We start from the raw sequence: 14,838 nt of genomic DNA, 5'->3' as shown, positions 1-14,838 counted from the left end.
AGCTGTTAGAAAAGATGAAGTCATGAACTTTGCATATAAGTGGATCAACATGGAAAGTATCATGATACGTGAAATGAGTCAGAAAGAGAGGGATAGGCATAGAAAGATTGCGCTCATCTGTGGAATATAAAATAAGAGAGTAGGAGACTAACACCCAAGAATAGTAGTATATAATAACAGAAGATTGGCTCCATGGCTTGGAAGCTGGCCTCACATGTGGTGGGAAAGGCAGCCCAGATAGAGAAGGGTAAAGTAAAATGTAATTGGAGAACCCGCTCGGAAAGGGAGATACATGCTGAAAGTAGACTAGAGACTGAACACAATGGCCACTCAATACCCCTATTGCAAACCACAACACCCAAAAGGAGAGAGAAGACAAAATGGAATGCCCTGCCACAGAGGTGGGGTGGGGTGAGGGGGATGGGATTAGGGGGTGGGAGAGAAACTGGGTTTATTGGTGGTGGAGAATGGACACTGGTGGAGGGATGGCCTCATGAACAATGTATGAAGGAAACACAAGCACGAAAATGTGTAAATCTGCAACTGTACCCTTACGGTGACTCACAAATTAAAAAATAAAAATTAAAAATAAAGAAATTTGGGAGCTCTGTATCAGGACCTAGAGTCAAAGATCCAATATTAAGGGCAGGAGACATAGGTTAGTGGTATGTCACTGATCTTTGCACATGTGAGGTCCTGGGTTCAAACAAAGGCAGTGCAAAGCAAAAGAAACATTTAAATGAAAAGATGCTCCAAATTCTCTTAACACTTAAATATGTGAAGTTTTTAGGAGTCTTATGCCAAGAAACAAAAAAGAGCTCTCTCTACATATATCCCTTTCCCTCTATATTTCCTATTATTTCATGTGCAGTTCAATGCATTTCTATACACTCTTTTTTTCTCCAAAGTTGCATCAGGATAGAAAGACCAGATTAGGTTCTAGTTTGATATTTTTAGCAAGACTTTTAGCCAGAGGCACATAATGTCTGGTTTTCTTTGTTTTTGTAATGTTAGAATCTGTGATATTCTTTTTTTTTTTTTTTTTTTTAGATTTTTATTTTTTTTATTTTTTTTTATAGTTTATTTTTAATTAGTGAGTCAACGTGAGGGTACAGTTACAGATTTATACATTTTTGTGCTCATGTTTCTCCCTTACAGAGTTTGATAACCCATCCCTTCACCAGTGCCCATTCTCCACCACCAGTAAACCCAACATCCCACCCCCCCTTCCCAGTCCCGTCTCCCCCCACCCCACACTGCCACTATGGCAGGGAATTCCCTTTTGTTCTCTCTCTCTGGTTAGGTGTTGTGGTTTGCAATAAAGGTGTTGAGTGGCCATTGCGTTCAGTCTCTAGTCTATATTTGGCCCGCATCATCTTTCCCCCACATGACCAACAACCACATTTTACTTGCTGTTCCCTTCTCTGAGTTGCCCAGAGTGAGAGAACAGCCTCCAAGCCATGGTGACAACCTCCTGGTACTTATTTCTACTATTCTTGGGTGTTCGTCTTATAGTCTATTATTCTATATTCCACAGATGAGTGCAATCTTTCTATGTCTGTCTCTCTCTTTCTGACTCATTTCACTTAGCGTGATACTTTCCATGTAGATCCACTTATATGCAAACGTCATGACCTCATTTTTTCTAACAGCTGCATAGTATTCCATTGTATATATGTACCAGAGTTTCTTCAACCAGTCATCTGTTCTAGGGCACTCGGGTTTTTTCCAGAGAATCTGTGATATTCAACACCTAGATCCACTCACTGATGATTGCAAAATGGGGGTGTTCAAATTCAAATAATTAATAATTTTCATTTTAGTAGAGATATTTTTGGACATTTATCAATTGGGCAATAGCAGTACAGTTGACATAGAAAAAGATTATTTATTATTGTTGAGTTAGTCATCATATCTATACCTCTTTAGCAAAAGATATAAAATACACACCCATGTGGCACATACACATTCACATTCCTTAGCTTGGGGGTGATGGTTCTTTTTGTTTGTTTGGGGTGGCTTGGGGTGACACCTGGTGATGTTCAGGGCTTACTCCTAGCACTGGGCTAAGGAATCACTCCTGCTGGTGCTTAGGGAACCACATGAAGTGCTGGAATTGAAACAGGATCAAGGCACCCAAGTTTCTGAAACTTTATATTCTCTCTGTCCCTGTTTTTGTTTTGTTTGTTTAGGGTATTATGCCTGGCATTGCCAAGGGGCAACATTGGGGATTGAACTCAGGATTCTATAAGCTTTGCCTTTTGAGCTATCTGCATGTTCTCTTGTGTATTTTTTATGCATCACACACTCTGGTTTTTTTGGGGGGATCACACCCAGCGATGCACAGGGGTTACTCCTGGCTCTGCACTCAGGAATCACCCCTGGCAGTGCTCAGGGGACCATATGGAATGCTGGGATTCGAACCTGTGTCGGCCTCGTGCAAGGCAAATGCCCTACCCGCTGTGTTATTCCTCCAGCCCACACATTCTGTTTTTAAATAAATGATCATAAGAGATCATACTGATGATTCAGAATGAAACTTAGGAAAATGGAGTTTTTTTCTTTGTTTATACTTAACTTCTATGTGAGATCTACATTTCCTTTTATCAGTGCCCAAATACATGTTTTCATAGATATAAGAGATGACAGAATGAGAATATCTCATATGTATTCATTTATTTTATCCCACTTTGTAAGATGTTCTGAAGAATATCATAGGCTTCATGAGTCACTAGAAACCTGGGATTGAACACATTCACAATTAATGTTTATTACACCAAGAGAATATGCAGCAGAATCAGCAAAGGAAAAGCCACGAGCAGAAAATCTGAAGGATGCCATGTGAAGATTCCCTTATGGTCTCTCCCTCCCAAGATAGCTCAGGCATTGCTCTGTTGCTTAGCAACAGAAATGCAGCAAACAAGTGTGATGTTTCTGCTTTGGGATGCCAATAGAGACTCAGAGTCCAACGTTCTGATTGGAGGTTTGTCTCTAGGCACTCTACCTAGCATAGCCAAAACCCCAGGCTCCTAGAAGGAAAGCAAGTTAACACATAAATCATACTATTTGATTAGTCTGGGTACACGAACCATCCTTCCCAGCTAAGAAATAGTGAGAACACTCCCCAAACACAAATTCGCGCATAGCTGAGAGCCAACCTTGGAAGAAGGCCTTTCAGATGACAGCACTCTCAGGCCTGCTTCCTTTCTGATAGTCCAACCCTGGGTCTTTGACCAAGGCAACTTTACAAAAAAATTAGCAAGACCTCACAAAGCAGGGCCAGACCTCCTGCATTCAGTGCTGACCTCAGTTACATCCTCCAGGTCTCCTGGATTTCACCAGTTAAAATAAATCCTGCGATGGAGTTGGTGGGGGGCTTGAGAGGGAGGGGTGCTGGGACCCCTAGAAGAGGGAGGGTTGGAATTATGTGCATGAGAAACCATTATTCATAAAATTTAAAACACAGAATCTCGATAAAAATGTTTTTTAAAGGGTTAATATAGAAACTTGGGGAAGAAGTCACCTGGCCTTTGAAGATAGAATTTTATGGTCCAGGGGCTGGAGCGCTAAGTGCAGCAGGTAGGGTATTTGCCTTGCATGAGGCAGACCCAGCTTATATCAACCACATCCCCATATGGTCCCCTGAGCCCTCCAGGAGTGTTTCCTGCGTGCAGAGCTAGGAGTAACCCCAAAACACCTTGGATCAGTTCTCCTATTGTTATATTAACCCTTTTTGACCTGATTTGTGCTGTCCATTCAGGCACAACATATTGTTGTCAGAAGTGGGAGCTGGCCCAAAAGCCTGCCAGGCAGAGGTTAGATGAGGAGGATCAAGAAGTGCACCATTCCCCCACTGGAGCGTTGAGGGCACAGGCTCTACTATTATTTACCTGATCATGGTCCTCTGAACTGGACAGACAACAGACAGGTAGAAAGGGTCAAAAGGGCCTCCAGCATGGCCTGCCAACAACATCCTGCCACCCTGTCCATTCCTAATTATTTTCTTTATGTCTTGGTTTCAGAGGGATTGGCTGTAGTCAATTTCCATTGCTTTTGCTTGTTCATGACATCCTTGTTCATCCCTCTTAGGAGTGTGGAGGTCACCTGGGGGATCATTATCAGCACACTCCTTTTGTCTCTGTTTTGGGGCCACATCTGGTAGTGCTCAGGGCTCACTCCTAGCTCTGTGTTCAGGGATCACTCATGGTGAGGCACAAGGGACCATATGTGGTACCAGAGATTGAACCCCTGTAGGCCACATGCAAGGCAAGCACCTTCACGGCTATACCATCTTTGCAGTCCTCAGCTTTTTTTGATTTCCCCATGGTCAAAGAATCTCAGTGCAGCTCATTCAGTGATTTTCACCCTGAATTGCTCCATCATTTTGCTCTCTTTCAGACCTTTGATTCGAAGTATTGTTTTCAAAAGTCAATGGAAGCTTTTATTTTATTTGCTTAACTGAAAAGACACATAATTTTGCAGAAATTGACACTGCTGGTGGGATAAGTGTTAAAATATTGTATGCCTAAAACCTAACTATCAATAACTTTGTAAAATGGTTCTGTAATTAAATAGAAAATAAAAAATAAAAAAGAGAAAAGACACATATGTTTAGGAATCAGTCAAGAAGTTTCCTGAACAACAACAAAATTTCAGAGTGGATTATTTACCCTTCTGCTCTCATCCTGATTATTTTCCCAATGAGATCCTAGAAAAAAGTCAAACCCTTATGGGTTTGACCACCAAAGTGTGTGGCTAGAGAAGAGATGAGGGAAGTAGAGTTAGGGTATAAGTTCATTGGGACAAACTAAGTTGGAGACGCTGTCCTATCCAGAGCTTTGAGCAGGCTAGGGTCACAGGGAAGAGGCCTCCTCTGGGAGCTCCCATGATCTAACCCAGCTGGAGGCTCAGAACAGAGTGCACTAGGCCCCAGGTTATAATAATCCCAGGAACTGCCTGTCCTAAGGGTTAAGGCTGGGACCTGGAAGAACACTCCGACCCTGAAATTCTTGGATCCCTGGAATCTCTTTTTTTCATTCCCCTTGGACTTAAAGGGCAATTTGAGCAAGCACAGTCCCAAGAGAATACATTAGCCAATAATAGTGGAAGGTTCCATGTCTTTCTTCCTTACTTTGATCAGACCTGTGGGTCTAAACCTAGGCAAGCACCTGAAGCCTTAGAAAAAACTCAGGGCCCTTTAAGAGCCATTTTATAAGTTAGTAGTACAAACTCATAATGATCCTACATCACATAGTGAAGTGTGGGCATGCTTACCTCATAGCCTCTTATCATCATGGCTACAAGGAATTTCCAAAAATCAGCATTTTCTTAGCATGGAACAAGGAAATTCATCCTAAATGTGGGCACATCAGGCATTTAAAAATTTCCCACCCATAAGCAAGACTAGCTCAAAACATGCATAAGTACATGTTACAAAATCAAAATAAAACCAAATATACACATAGAATAAGTTTCCATTATAACAATGCATACGTTATATTGGGTGCAACATAAGTAGAACCCTTCAAGACATTGATTCCATGCCACTGACCAAGCAAACAGAAGCAAACAAAGATATATATATATATATACATATATATATATATATATATATATATATATGGGTACATCAAACCAAGAAGCTTCTGCGTTACTAAAGAAACAATGATTGGAATTAAAGGATGAGTGGGAGAAGATATTAGCCCACGAAACAACTTGCTATATTTTTTGTCTAAGAATCTGTCTGATGTTAATGTCTTTGCTCAACCAGCCTGAGAAAAACTCAGACAGGTGGGAGACTTTTTCCCTGTGTCCTAAAGGGTGAAGGGGTCATTACTCTCCCCATCTTGCAGCTTTCAGCACTAATCCAAGTAGCCATCCAAGTAGTCTCTGTGTCAGAATTGTAAAACCCATCAGCAGCTCAATTTCTGAGAACTAGCTCTTTCCTGTCAGCGGTTGTATGTTTTTCAAATATCATGTTCAGCACTCAGGAAATATTGGTTGTTTATGGCCCCTCTGGGACTATCTTAAATGGGCAAGTGTGCTAGAATCAGAATTTTGTTCTTTGAGATGGCTTTTAGTTGATCACAGTTCTAAGGCAAGGATGAAACAGCTGCAGACATCTTATCAGGTTGCAGCTTAGAGGGAGGTCCAGGAAATTAGGACCTGCAGATCGGGGTTATTTTAAAAGCAACCTTTTTTTCCTGTAGAGCCAAATCAGAGAGACATGGAATGATCAGACAGTTCTGTTCCCAGACCCAATGATAAGGAAAGCATTCCAAAAACCCCTTTTATCTTGTAAGTTGTAGAGTCCAAAGAAGCATACTATTTTTTTTTTTAAAAAAAAAGGTTTCTCAAGTCTGCAAAACCAGCAGCCTCTAGGGGCCTGGTATTGCATTTCAATAAGAGCACAAAAACAAACTAAATGCTGGCTTTCGCTATCAAAGGGGTATTGCTTAATGGAGTTTGTCTCTTCTTTCATGTTATTTCTTTTTCCAGGGGCACCGACAAAGATAATTTATCAGAGAGCCTTGTTCTGTTCCTCCAAACCCAACAGTTTAAATTGCTTTTAATCTGTCTGCAAGAAGCGATGGAGCAAAGGGGTGAAGGTTTTTGGGGGGTGGTGACGGGGAGAGCGTCCATGTTCCCCACTTCTTTTTGTCGTGTTCCTTATCAGGATAACCCACCTGAACTCATGGGATGACGTAGAAACTATTTGACATTAGTTTTTATGATACATTCAAGTGCAATAGTCATAAAAACACAAATCTGCTTAGAAATGTTCCCTTCCTCCCTTGGGCTCCAGCATGTACGGGGTTAAAACATCAGCTGCTTGGCGGTCTCTGCTGCACAGTAAGGAGAGGCTGCCTTGGAAAGAAGGCAGATGCCAGAAAGAAAAAAGGATGGAGTGATTTTTTTCCTTTTGGGAGCTTTGTCAGTTTCCTCAGCACCTCACTTACATCCATAGTTTGTCAAAAGCCCCGCTCTAGTCCCAGAGACCATTTGGAGGGAAAATAGCTACAAAAATGTTTGTTTTCTTTTGCTTATATGAAATTCATTTGGTGGGCAATATTTGGGCCCTTTCTTTTCCCCACAGAGAATATAAACCAAAGCCATTGGTGCCAGTGGGGTCCCTGGGTGACTTAGTGAAGCGGAGAGGAGATAGGTGGCAGCATCAAGCAGAGGATCTGCCATTTTCTGTTTATCCACCTCTGCCACGAAGGGAGTGGCTTCGGAAATCTAGCACTATGAGCCTCGCTCCTTGCAAGAAAAGAAAGTCAGGTCTAGACCTTACTCAGACCTTTTGGGTTCTTACCTTTCTTTCAGAAAAGAATAGCAGGAGAAGATTGCTCATCTGAAGTAATAATCTACTCATCCCTCTGAAGTAGAACAGATTTTATTTGGAAGTTTTGAGGCAGTTTGGGGGAGGAGAGAGAGAATATGTACTCAAGAGAGAACTCGGGCTTCTCCAGAGTGGAGAGGGAGCCCCAGTACACATCCCAGCAGTAGATAGGACAGTATGAAAGTACACATCTCGAAAGGGGAGATGAGGGCGACACATGTGCTCAGGCACCAGATGTGCTCGGCAGCAACACATGGGCACAGGCAGTATAGAGAAGTCTGTGTGTCTCCTTTGTTCCAGTTGGTTTTTATAGGGTTTCTCCCAAGCTGCCCCACATGGAGCTTTCTACTTAAGTAAGAGTCCATTGCTAGGGTGGATGCCAAGGGGTATATTTGGAGTAATCCCTGTGCATCGCCAGGTGTGACCCAGAAAGCAAAAACAAAAAAAAGAGAGATGGTACCTTAGTTGCTTCATAGTCACCTACACACCGAGATTTTATCATCAGCAGCTTTTCCCTGCTTTTCTTTTTTTGTAAGTAGAGTGCTAGCTGTATTTCAGTGAGTTAGGATTGCTCTCGAGTCCCATCTCTGCCACATTTGACTATTCTCTACAAATATTCACAGTACTTTGAATACAGTTAGGATCACAGCTAAGGTTTCCAACAGCGAACAAATATGCACTAGAACGAGCAAAGAAAAAAGACACAAGAAGATGCAATACACAGATTTCCTTATGTTGTCTATCACCCATGAAGAGTCATGGAAAGCTCACATTCTCCCAGCAATCAAGGCACAGTAATACATGTGTGATGTCTCTTGCCATAGAAACCCATTAGAAAGTCAGTACCCACAGTTTTTAATTAGGACTTAGTACTAGTAACTCTCTGCTGAATTAATGCCAATATTCTGAATCTCCAGAAGGAAAGCAGAGGTTCAGCACAAACCACACTATTGGCACAGTCTAATCATATTGAGACATACCTATCACTTAGGGAATGGTTTTTTAATTTAGAATTCAGTTCTAGTTTTTTTTTTTAAAATTCATCCTTCCATCTGTTAATGTTGTTGCAATGACATATGCTCACCCACTAAGTTGTGCTCACCAGTTATTACATATCAGGTTTTGGGGCTCATACATTTGACTTTGCTGTTTGCTTGGGGTCACACCTTTCTAGCTGTTGTGCTTGTAACTGTGTTTAAACAGTAGAGCTGCCAAGAGCATGCTATGTACATTTGACAGCACCGCGTATCAAACTCATGAGCTCATGTTTATAAGGCAGGCACTTTAGCCACTGAGTCATCTCTTGTCTCCTTAGTTCTTTAATTTCTATTGGACTGGTTTCAGTTGTAGTGTATTTATATCACCTGCACCATTACATACATTTTTGCTGTTCTACTAACTTGGTTCTTGATTTTGTGCCCACTATTAGTTGTTATGTCAATAGTTTTGGCTTTCTCAATCCTTAATAGATTCCTCAGGAAGAATTTGTGAGATAACCATTTCTTGTATTTGTACATGTTGATAATAGTTTTTCTAAGTCCTGTGTAGTTGACAGTTTTTCCTGATAAAATTTCTTGCCTCTTGACATATTCTTTTTTATGTATCTTAAATTTTGCTCCACTTTATTGTTACTTAATGGGTTACTATTAAGGGCTAGTGATGATCTAATTTTCTTACCTAGATACAAAACTTGCTTCCCCCCTTTATTTTTTGTTTTGAATAGGATTATTGATGGGTATGTGTAAGTAGGGAGAGATGCTCCAGGTTCTCATGAATGTGGGGTCCATTGTGTCTCATTGTCCTGAGAGGAACAATTAGAGATATATGTGATATCACAGTCATTTGGAATGAGTCCTTTTTCAGTCATGTCCTTAAATTTATGTGCACTGAACTTAGTAAAGGCCCACTTCTTGAAGATGTGAATTTTCTAATGGCTCAGGAGTTTGAGATTTCCATGTATGTCCTCAATCATATGCTCCTTGTCCCTCAGCTTAATGTGGAACAATGTGATGACTTAGTTGGATATTCACCACCAAGCCCTGGAAATTTTCAAGAGTACTTCACTATCTCGTTGAGACTAAGATTAGAGACAGCATGAGGTCAGATGTGAATGTCCAGAAGAAAAGCTTATATCCAAGCCCCTTGAGGAAATTTTATACAAGCCACAACCTTCTGACACTACCAATGAGGCTACTGTGTATAGTCATAGAACACTAGTCTCCATGGGGGATGATAACACAGTAGGTTCCACTGGCTGCAGTTGCTTTTTCTGTCAACTTGCTCAAAATTATTTCTTTAAGCCAAATAATTTATGAAAATATCACCTGGTGGGGGTTATTCTGGGCAAACATTCTCATGTATGTGATAGATTCAAATATGTTTTTTGTCCTTCCTACCCACTAAAGACACTAATTACACAGGCCAGAATAATAGTACAAGCATTACGGCATTGCCTGTCATACATCCAAGTGTAGTTACACCTCCAGCACTACATATGATCCCCTGAAAGCCTCCAGGAATGACCCTTGAGCACAGGACCAGGAGCAAACCCTGAGTGAGTACCACCAGGGGATGCCCAGAAAACAAAAGCAAAAGAAGTTTTACCCAGAACCTCTCTTCTCCCACCTTTTTCTTTTTGTTTTTTGTCACACCTGGTTGTGCTCAGAGCTACCTGCTCTCCTAGCTCTGCACTCAGTGATCACTCCTGGTGAGCTCAAGGAACCATACGGTGTGCTGGGGATCGAACCTGGGTCAGCAGTGCGTAAGGCAAATACCCTACTTGCTGTACTATTGATCCAACCTCTCTGCTCCTTTTTAAAACAGTCTTTCTTCAGTTTGCATTGATCTCTATTACTATGACTTCAAATTCATGGATTGTTTCATTTATAATACCAAATCTGATGTTGATCCCATTCATGCATTTTTTCACTTCAGATATTATAGTTTTGGTCTCCATAAATTTGTTGTGTGCCTTTAAAACATCTTCCATATCTCTAGTTATTAGTCTTAATCTAAGCTTTTGAACATATGAAATAGAGTAAAACAGAACTGAGAAACAGTGCTGGGTATGCATGAGTTGCCCTCTCTTGGTGCTACAAGGCTGAGGACTTGCAGAGTTTGCTTCATTTATTTACCCTTGATGCTCAGTGTATTGAAGACCATTAAAAATATAGAGAGATACTATTTTTGTTGTTTCAGATTGGGAAGAATGCTAATGCCTGTTACTCCATCTTGGCAAGAAGCAGGCAGAAGTCTGGTATGGTCTCTCAGTGTGTAGTTTTATTTATTACTCCTGATGTTCTCTTTAATGATCATCTTTAGTGTCCAGTTTGGTCATGATTTTCTCAAGGATGCCTATGGTGTATGAATTGGTTCTTCTGTTTTTAACTTCTATATTTGTAATTTGGTCTTGAATTTTTTTCTTTATTTCTTCTTTAAAGAAACATGTTCCTTCTTTTTATCTTCTATTTATCTTAAGTCAGGTGTACTGTGTTTGTTTCATGTTCCTTGTAGGTTTCATCTACTCTGAAATGATTCTCTTCTCTTTTATTTCCAATTTTCTTTGTGTATTTTGGTGCCACATCTGGTGGTGCTCAGTGTTTATTCCTGACTCTCTGCTTAGGAATCTCTCCTGGTGGGGCTCAGGAGACCATATGTGGTGCTGGGGATCCAGCCAAGTTGACCAGATGTGAGGCCAGAGCCTTGAATCCTGTACTATCTTATCAGTGTTCCAAATATTTTCTGAATATGTAAGGTCATTTCTGAATTTTTCTTTTTATTTATAATTAGTTCATTTTCTTGCATAGTTTATTAAGGCATAGCTTGTTCAAAAACACACATTTCTGGTATGTTTTCATTGTATCTAAAGATAGTATTGCACCTCTTCCTCTTTTCTTCTTATAGTAAACATATTATATGCAGTTTGCCCACAGTACAATTTTGTTGTCTTTACACAAAAGTAGCTTTTCTTAACTTTTGGAGGGAGGTGTGATGTAAGGTAGCTTCTCAAATCTCAGAGCTCCCTCTTCTGTTGTTTTTGCATATTGTTTAAAAAAGTAGCATTTTCTTGCCTGAGATTTCTCAGTTCTATACCTGGATTATAAAAACTCAGGGCTAGGACGAACGGAGTCATTCCTGGACCAGCTCGAGCAAATCAAGAATCAATGGAATGATAGTAATAGTGATATATATACATATATATATGCATCACTGTAGCACTGTCGTCCCATTGTTCATCGATTTGCTTGAGCAGGCACGAGTAACATCTCCATTGTGAGACTTTTTGTTACTGTTTTTGGCATATCGAATAGGCCCAGTAACATCTCCATTGTGAGACTGTTGTTACTGTTTTTGGTATATCTAATACGCCGTGGGGAGCTTGCCAGCCTCTGCTGTACAGGCCGGATACTCTCAGTAGCTTGCCAGGCTCTCCGAGAGGGACGGAGGAATCAAACCCGGGTTGACCGCGTGCAAGGCAAATGCCCTATCCACTGTGCTATTGCTCCAGCCCATATATATATACATATATATGTACATGTATACATATACATATATATACATATATATATATACACCTGGTGGTGGTCAGGAGGTACTCTCAGCTCAGTGCTCAGGGTCACTCCTAATAGTCCCGAGACCATGTGGAGCCACGGACCAAATATGAACTTCCAGCATACAAAGCATGAGCTCCTGCCTATTGAGCCATATCACTGAACTAATTCCTTCATTTTAATCTAGACATTCCTTATATCTGAGGGAGTCTGATTATGGAGCCATTGGCTCCATAGAGAAATCTATATCTTAATCCTTTAAACCTATGAATATCACCATATGACAAAAATAAGCACTTCATATATGTGATTAAGGATTTTGTGATAAAGAGATTATCCTACATTGTCCAAGTAGACCCTAAACAAGCGTTTTTTCAAGAGTGAAACAAAGATAAGTCATACAATGGGAGAAGGAAATGTGATAATAGGACCAATGTGGCCACAAGTCAAAGAATGCAGCAGGGACCAGAGTGGAAGAGACAAGGATTCTCTTCAATTTTAAGAATTCTTGTAAAAAGAAGAAAACATCCAACCCCATCAGAAAATGGGGCGAAGAAATGAACAGAAACTTTCCCAAAGAAGAGATACAAATGACCAAAAGGCACATGAAAAAATGCTTTTCATCACTAATCATCAGGGAGATGCAATCAAAACAACTATGAGATACTACCTCACACCACAGAGAATGGCACACATCCAAAAGAACAAAAGCAACCGCTGTTGGAGGGGATGTGGGGAGAAAGGGACCCTTCTACACTGTTGGTAGGAATGCCGACTTCTTCAGCCCTTCTGGAAAACAATATGGACATTCCTAAAAAAATTAGAAATTGAGCTCCCATTTGACCCAGCAATACCACTTCTGGGAATATACCCTGGAGAAGCAAAAAATGTATAGTCGAAATGACATCTGCACTTATATCTTCACTGCAGCACTGTTTACAATAGCGAGAACCTGGAAAAAACCCAAGTGCCTGAGAACAGATGACTGGTTAAAGAAACTTTGGTACATCTATACAATGGAATACTATGCAGCTGTTAGAAAAGATGAAGTCATGAATTTTGCATATAAGTGGATCAACATGGAAAGTATCATGTTAAGTGAAATGTGTCAGAAAGAGAGAGACAGACATAGAAAGATTGTGCTCATCTGTGGAATATAAAATAACAGAGTAGGAGACTCAAGAACAGTTCTACCCAAGAACAGTAGAAACAAGTACCAGGAGGTTGGCCACATGGCTTGGAAGCTGGCCTCACATGCTGGGGGAAAAGGCAGTTCTGTGAGAGAAGGGAACATCAAGTAAGCTCTGGTTGGTGGAGGGGAGATGCGTGCTGAAATTAGCCTATAGATTGAACACGATGGCCATTCAATACCCCTATTACAGACCACAACACCGAATAGGAGAGAGAGAGAACAAAAGGGAATGCCCTGCCACAGAGGCAGGGGGTGTGGTGGGGTGTGGGAGGGGGGATGGGATTGAGGGGTGGGAGGGATACTGGTTTTACTGGTGGTGGAGAATGGACACTGGTGGAGGGATGGGTGCTTGAACATCGTATGAGGGGAAACACAAGTACCAAACGTGTAAATCTGTTACTGTACCCTCATGGTGATTCACTAATTAAAAAATAAAAAAATAGATAAATTAGAAAAAAAGAATTCTTGTAAAAGTTCAAGAGAAAGTATGGCCTTGACAACACCCTGATCTTGATCCAGCATCATTAGTTTTGAACTTTAGGATTCCAGAATTGTGAGGAAATCATTACATTGCTTTAAGTCACAAAATTTGTGGCAATTTATAAGAGCAGCGATAGGAAACTTATGGAGTTTTGCCCTGGAAATTGGATTTGCTGTGACAATGAACTAAAAATGTGAAGTAGTTTTGGAATAGAGTAATTGGATAATAGGCAGAGACTGGAAGATTAATTGAGAGCCATGTCAGAAAAAGCCTAGTTGACTTCAGGCAAGCAACCTCCTACTGTACTATAGCTGGTCCCTTAATCTGGACATTTGGCTATGGTTATTTCCAAGAAAAATGTTGCTGCTTGGTTTCCAGTTGCTAAAATTATGTGGAACGGGGCTGGAGTGATAGCACAGCGGGTAGGGCGTTTGCCTTGCACGCGGCCGACCCGGGTTCGAATCCCAGTATCCCATATAGTCCCCTGAGCACCGCCAGGGGTGATTCCTGAGTGCATGAGCCAGGAGTTACCCCTGTGCATCGCCGGGTGTGACCCAAAAAGGAAAAAAAAACATAAAATTATGTGGAAGACATTGAGGGGAAATATTTTTGTTAAGCATAAAAATACCAAAGACTTTATGATTTGGAAAATGCTCAGCCTGTCCATATTGCAAAAAGTGCTAAAATTAGACTCCAGGACATCTCGGAATTGAGGTGGGTGACCTCCCCCATCTCCCCATATTTCTGGAAGTCCTGAAAGCCACATCTATGTCCCAGTGTGTTCCATGTAAGCTCATCTACTGGCCCTGTTCCAGAGACTCATAGTTAAGTCTCAAAAGAGATCAACTTACTGAAAAATTTCTCAGATACCTGGTCCAGGCTCAGACCTCTGGGTCCATCTCCTGAGGTGGGTGTGGGTCAAGTTCCTGCTGTACCAAAACCCTGGCAGTCGCACTCACACTCCAACAGCTGCTGCTATGCCTCAGACCATACTGCCCAGTTAAATGTTCTGGATTTTCTAGAGACTGCTCAATTAAATATTCTGGATTTCAACATCTCCCAACTTTATTTTTTGTATTTATTTATTTAATTTATTTTTTTATTGAATCATTATGTGAAAAGTTACAAAGCTTTCAGCCTTAAGTCTCAGTTACACAATGCTCAAACACCTATCCCTTCACCAGTGCACATATTCCACCACCAAGAAGCACAGTAAACCTCCCCCCAGCCCCCACCTCCCCAGCCCCCCCAACCCACCTGTGTAGCTGATAAA

The 14,838-nt window shown here is 41.0% G+C and overlaps 1 protein-coding gene and 1 non-coding gene across 2 annotated transcripts in view; one reads left to right on the top strand and one right to left on the bottom strand.

Annotated features, from left to right (window-relative positions):
- Window positions 1-14,838, top strand: part of ZNF41 (zinc finger protein 41) — a 196,643-nt gene that overhangs the window by 97,176 nt on the left and 84,629 nt on the right.
- On the bottom strand, window positions 9,468-9,602 carry LOC129400628 (small nucleolar RNA SNORA70). Its single transcript, XR_008627826.1, has one exon. It is a non-coding gene; the product is annotated as a small nucleolar RNA SNORA70 (small nucleolar RNA).

The sequence above is a fragment of the Sorex araneus genome, chromosome X (genome assembly GCF_027595985.1).
Source record: "Sorex araneus isolate mSorAra2 chromosome X, mSorAra2.pri, whole genome shotgun sequence".
Lineage (NCBI taxonomy): Eukaryota > Metazoa > Chordata > Mammalia > Eulipotyphla > Soricidae > Sorex > Sorex araneus.
Note: the sequence above shows the minus strand (reverse complement) of the source record. Positions and strands in the feature narration are given on the sequence as shown.